A 6,778-nucleotide genomic window follows, 5' to 3' on the forward strand; every position below is an offset into this window, starting at 1 on the left:
TTATAATGCCTGTATTGCAATCAAAATATTTTATACGATCAATACACAATTATATACAAATGTATTAAATAAATATACTCAAGAAATAATTATATGCCACTCAATATGGACAAATTTATTAAATAATTATTTAAATTTATTAAAATTTCCATTAATTGAATACACGCTCACAATGTAATCATTTATTTAATTAAAAACGTATAGACATAAGAGTAAATCAATTTTATCAAGCGCGAATGGGAGAGACGGCCACACTCGTGCGTCCGCATCGCGCTTCGTTTTCGTTCATATTTTGCCACATCGCTCCGACAATGCAATTTCGAAAACAGAGGATTCCACGGCGCTCCCATCAATTTTCGCCGAAGGCGATTATCGACGAGTACGTTTGACACACCCGAATCGACTGGTTAAATATTGCCGGGCGAGAATCGTACTCTACTATGTGTGTACCAAGCTCGGGGCTTTATTTGTCGCGCTTGACGTTATGCGACGTCGACTTATAGAAACACAAAGATCGATGCTTACGAGAATGGCGTAAAAATTGAAAGGTGACGCAACGATAAAGCGCGAGACGATGGAATTTATTACCGCGGAGGGAAGGACTATCAAAGGGGATGAAAGCACACGCTTCCAGAGAACGGTATGCGTCCCGAATCGCTCACATTTCAACTACGAAGTCTCGCTTGAAACAGAGTTTTTTCATTAAAAAACCGTTACGTTCGAGATTTAAATTGCCAAGTCAAATTGTTATTGAGAGAAACAGGAACAATGAAAAATTTAGCGAATTACAAATTAGGCTTTTTAAATATTTCGAAAAATATTCTCGGCTTTCCGATATGTTATTTCTGAATTTTCTATAAAATTTTATTGAAGTATTTCATATGTTTTAATTATGCATTTTTAATTCAAACATCGACTGATTATATTTGTTAAACATATTTTGTATTTCGTATTTAAATGCGAACAATAATAATCGACACATTTTTCGATTCGTGACCACCGCAAATTAATTAATATTTATATTGTTTGATATATGAATCGAGAACATTTTACGCAACAAACTACTGAAACGCATCGAAAGCGCTCTATGTTCTTCATTAATTTTTTATTCATGAAAAAAGAGAATCGTGAATGAAAATGAGTATGAGAAGCACCGAGCAAAATATTTTTATTATCGATCACATAAATTTGCAGATTTAATGTGCAAAATGTGATAGTGCGTTAAATATTTCGTGATGGTGACAAATTGATTGGCACTTTAACATGATCGTTTTATTTAATATAAAAATCGAAGTAAAGCGATAAAGAATAAAGACTATCGACTAAATTATCGTTCTCGGCATATCCACAAATATTATTTCTGTGACGACACGCATTGTGTTCTGAATTTGAATGAAAAGTATGCTGATGCTTATTTCTATAAATATAAGTTAATTTTACTCTCGGTTTAACTCACTCTTTCCTTGTTTCTAGTTCCTGGAAAAGATAAAAATGAGTCATGCATCGTCAGCTGTGGTGATAAAAGTAACGACGAGCCTTATCCGTCACTTAGATTGCTTTTTGAACAAAACGACGTATTTTATTTTACAAAGTATTAAATGTATTTTGACGCAAATAGTGTTTGTTCGAGTTATGACTGTTTTATGTGAAAGTATTACCGCGCGATAATTCGGTAAACGACATTCAAGTGCAAAATCTTTCTATGAGGCCGAGTGTTATTATCATTTGCTCAAGAGATGCAGTGATGTTCTGAGCTAAGGACATTTTTCTTTTCAGTTTTATGATATTTTGCAAAACGTAGTAATATTTTACAAATTATTAAAAGATATTAATTGTGGCCCAAATAATTAGCTCTTTCATTTAATAACGATTTGTACCTATCGATGTGTACCTATTAAAGTGAACATTTTTTTGTTCGCTTTAATAGGTACACATTTATATTACTTGTCTTAAGTAAGAATCGACGCGCGATTGGCAATAAGAACTATAAAATTACTATAAAGCTATAAATAAACACAATTACTATAAATTGTGTTAGAATTGTGATCAGAATTAAAGATTGAGGATTATGAATCGGAGATTAGAATTAAAACACAGTTTTAATTTGATTAATTAAATTCTAATATCCAATTCGCAAATGTTAATCTTGAATACATGTAGCTGAAGCTAGCAGCCAAAGGCAGCAGCAAAAACGCCGAGCAGCCAGGACCGAAACGTCATATAAGAGCTTCCAGAAGACACCATTCAATCAAACGTTAAAAATTCCCTGGTTATGAGATTTTCATTCGCGATAGTTATTAATTGTTTAGTGGTTTTTTAAATAGTTATTTACGTTAGTCAGATAAATACAAGAAACGCTGTCTTCAAATTTCTACGAAAACATTTTTTGAAGTTTAGAAACGACTTAATTAACCGTATATAAGAAATTTTTATGAAAATGCATTGTTGCAAAACATAGTTGATTACCAGAATAATGCAGTGTGACTTTATTTTGTAAGGTACATTACCGCTTTTTGCCGCACCAGAGCCAACGACAAGGACGTAGCGGTTTCACGGCTCTAAACGATGGAAATTAATTTAAAAAATATTTTATACAATTAGGAAAATGCACGTCCTACCGCGAATGATCAATCAGTCGATTGTGCGTTACGGAAAGATATTTCCAGCCAAATTTGGAGGAAATTGTACCTTGCGTTTAGGGCGTGAGGCGCAAAAAACGATAAAAGTCAATTTTTTAAATATTTATAACAATTAAAAAAATGCACGTCCTCTCCGCAATGATCAATCAGTCGATCGTACGTTACGGAAAGATATTTCTAGCCAATTATGGAGGAAATCATACCATGCTGTTAGACGTGAGGCGCAAAAAGATCAAAATTAATTTTTTAATTATTTATAACAATTAGGAAAATGCACGTCCGTTCACGAATGATCGATCAGTTGATTGTACGTTACGGAAAGATATTTCCAGCCAAATATGGAGGAAATCGTATCATGCGTTTAAGTGTGAGGCACAAAAACGATCAAAAATTAATTTTTTAATTATTTATAACAATTAGAAAAATGCACGTCCGTTCGTGAATGATCGATCAGTTGATTGTACGTTACAAAAAGATATTTCCAGCCAAGAATGAAGGAAATCGTACCATGCGTTTAGACGTGAGGCGCAAAAAAAGATCAAAATTAATTTTTTAATTATTTATAACAATTAGGAAAATGCACGTCCGTTCACGAATGATCGATCAGTTGATTGTACGTTACGGAGAAAGATATTTCCAGCCAAATATGGAGGGAAATCGTATCATGCGTTTAAGTGTGAGGCACAAAAAACGATCAAAATTAATTTTTAATTATTTATAACAATTAGAAAAATGCACGTCCGTTCGCGAATGATCGATCAGTTGATTGTACGTTACGGAAAGATATTCCAGCCAAATATGGAGGAAATCGTATCATGCGTTTAAGTGTGAGGCACAAAAAACGATCAAAATTAATTTTTTAATTATTTATAACATTAGGAAAATGCACGTCCGTTCACGAATGATCGATCAGTTGATTGTACGTTACGGAAGATATTTCCAGCCAAATATGGGGAAATCGTATCATGCGTTTAAGTGTGAGGCACAAAAACGATCAAAATTAATTTTTTAATTATTTATAACAATTAGAAAAATGCACGTCCGTTCGCGAATGATCGATCAGTCGATTGTACGTTACGGAAAGATATTTCCAGCCAAATTTGGAGGAAATCGTACCATGCGTTGAGGCATGAGGCCCAAAAAACCATAAAAACCAATTTTTTTAATATTTATAACAATTAGGAAAATGCACGTCTTCTCGCGAATGATCGATCAGTCGATTGTACGTTACAAAAAGATATTTCCAGCCAAGAATGAAGAAAATCGTACCATGCGTTTAGGCGTGAAGCGCAAAAAACAATCAACATTAATTTTTTAATTATTTATAACAATTAGGAAAATGCACGTCCTCTCGCGAATGATTGATCAGTCGATTGTACGTTACGGAAAGATATTTCCAGCCAAATATGGAGGAAATCGTACTATGCGTTTAGGCGTGAGGCGCAAAAAACAATAAAAATTAATTTTTTAATTAATTATAACAATTAGGAAAATGCACGTCCGTTTGCGAATGATCGATCAGTTGATTGTACATTACGAAAAGATATTTCCAGCCAAATATGGAGGAATTCGTATTTTGCGTTTAGGTGTGAGGCGCAAAAAACGATAAAAATTAGTTAAAAATTTATAACAGTTGGTAAATTACAAGTCTTGTCGCAAATGATCGATTATGTATTATAATGACTAAACTCTATGCAAATTTTTCAAAGTTTGTTAAAAATCTCATAACCAGGGAATTTTTAACGTTTGATTGAATGGTGCCTTCTGGAAACGCCTATATGACGTTTGGCTGCTGCTTTTGACTGCTAGCTTCAGCTACATCTTGAATACGTAATCTGACACAGGTTTGATATTTTATGTACTTACAGTGTAACTACTTAGCAAAGTAATTTCAATCAATGTTTGAGTAATATAAAATGTTTAGTAATATTTGGTAATTATTTTAATAATAAGTAAACATGGTAATAGTAAACGATAATAAGTAAGGACCGATGTGAATGATGAAACACAGATATAAGAATAGCCAATATCGGTCTTGAGTAATCTACGATGGATCTTGTTTGATAAAAAATTTTTTATAAATTTTGTTTACACTTTTCAGTTCCTGTGAACTGCGTGCTGCGTATTCGCCTTCAAAACCGGAATACATGATGTCAGAAATTAAAGTGACATTAATTTGCAACATTACGTATTCCGGCTTCAATTACGGACTGCGCTGATACTATTTTAGTAATATTCTAGCACGAACACTACTATGCCTAACACTTTTAGAATTGATTTAAATATTCTTCTCTGAGTACTTTAAATATTATATCAATTTGAAACGAAAAAATATTAATATTTATAAAAATTTTGCAACATTTTATAACATTTACAAGAGCAATATATGACTTTTCTCATATTTAGTATGTTTGATAATAATAATAACCAATTAATTACTAAACAGTTATTAAATAAATATTACTAAATATTTGATTGTATTAACTAAACATTTTATTAAAATTATTCCATCAAAGCTTAGAAGCAATCTAAACTTGTTATATAAAACACTGTATGATTATCACAATTATTTGCGTAATTAGCATGTCATTAGTGATTACGATCAAGTGTGAGTATAAAAAAAGAGGAAAGAAGATAGGATTCGAGAGATAGAACAGATAAATGCTAAATTATTTATTATTTTAATTTGAAATAGATCTGTGAATGCAATATTTGACAGAATTATTGTTATTATTTTAGATGAGTTGCAGCAATTAAAACAAATATTTAACCCTATATTTAATTATTCGCCGGGCCATTACAAAAAAATATAAGTTTAAAAAACTTTAGATAGAATGAAAAGAATACAGTTTGATGATAAAAAAAAAATCAAAAAAAATCAAAGAAACATAATAATAACTCCTCGCTCGTGGAAGAGTCAAGTCACAAATTCGTTTGCGGCGGGATCGGAAAATGCAATTTAATCTAATAATTTTAACCAGGAAAATGTTTGCGTCTCTATACATAAATTATACTCTGAATGCAGGTCATTTTATTTGAATTAGGAATGAAATTGCTGTTACAAGGAAACGAGACAGAACGTTCTTAACGTTTTCGTAGAGACGCGACATATATTCGCGGACGCGAAACGTATTAAAGAGAGAAGTTTAGTCCAATCGTCTACGTGTTCGGAATAACCGGAAGTTTCTGCGCTGGGCGCTAAAGGGCGTGGAAGAAAGAAATGAGGACGGAGATTAAGTTGCTGTAATTTCGCCCGATACGACGGGCATTTAGCTCTGTCCCCCGAGGCAGAGGATCACTGCCCGCGCAGGCAAGGACGAAACGGAAACGAATCGCGGTCGATTATTCCACGACGAAAGATTGTTTTTCCGTTTAACGGATTCCCGTTTCGAAAAGGGAAGGGCGGGGAAAAAAACCGGCGTGTTTCGGCGTTAACATCGTGAAGTAAACGAAATGCGGAAGAACCGTATTTCTCCCGGTATTTCTCGCGAGTCGATTCACGCTCTTTTTCGTTATATTAAAGTGGGATCTATAAATCAGCGCGAAAGAGATCAAAGATAGCTTTTCGTGCACCTAGGAAGCTATTGGCGATAAATTTGGAGCTTTCCGGCGCAGCAGTCCCGATTCCTACTTCGCGTTTCGAACGGACTTCGCTTCGTGAGGGATTTTCGCGATCCGCAATACCGTTCTTACGTTAACGAGATCCCCCGTTTTATTATAACAAAGAGAACAAAATTTTAATGGCCAAATGTCGACTTGACGACCGATAATCATCTTATTTCTTTTATTATTATTATGCTTCTATATTATTTCGTGATACTTTCCCTATTATTGTGCTGTTAATCATTTTATTCGCCTTAACGGTGCTACGTCGTAAATTTAATCTCTTTTCGAAAATTTGCTTCGACGTTATTAAATTTTTTTGCATATTTCTGCATCTTTCGCTTGCCTTAAGTCGCTGAAATTGCACGAGCATAATAATGGAATGAATTTAGCTAACAAAAGGGGAAGAAAGCACGCGCAAGACCGTCTCGCCAAAGTTGCCACAATTTGTGGTCACAACAACTTTCTCTTTACAGCACATCCTTAACACTAATGTTGTACATACACAACACACAAATGTCTTTCTCTATACACGT

Source organism: Monomorium pharaonis, unplaced genomic scaffold (assembly GCF_013373865.1).
Source record: "Monomorium pharaonis isolate MP-MQ-018 unplaced genomic scaffold, ASM1337386v2 scaffold_714, whole genome shotgun sequence".
In the NCBI taxonomy this organism is placed as follows: Eukaryota; Metazoa; Arthropoda; class Insecta; order Hymenoptera; family Formicidae; genus Monomorium; species Monomorium pharaonis.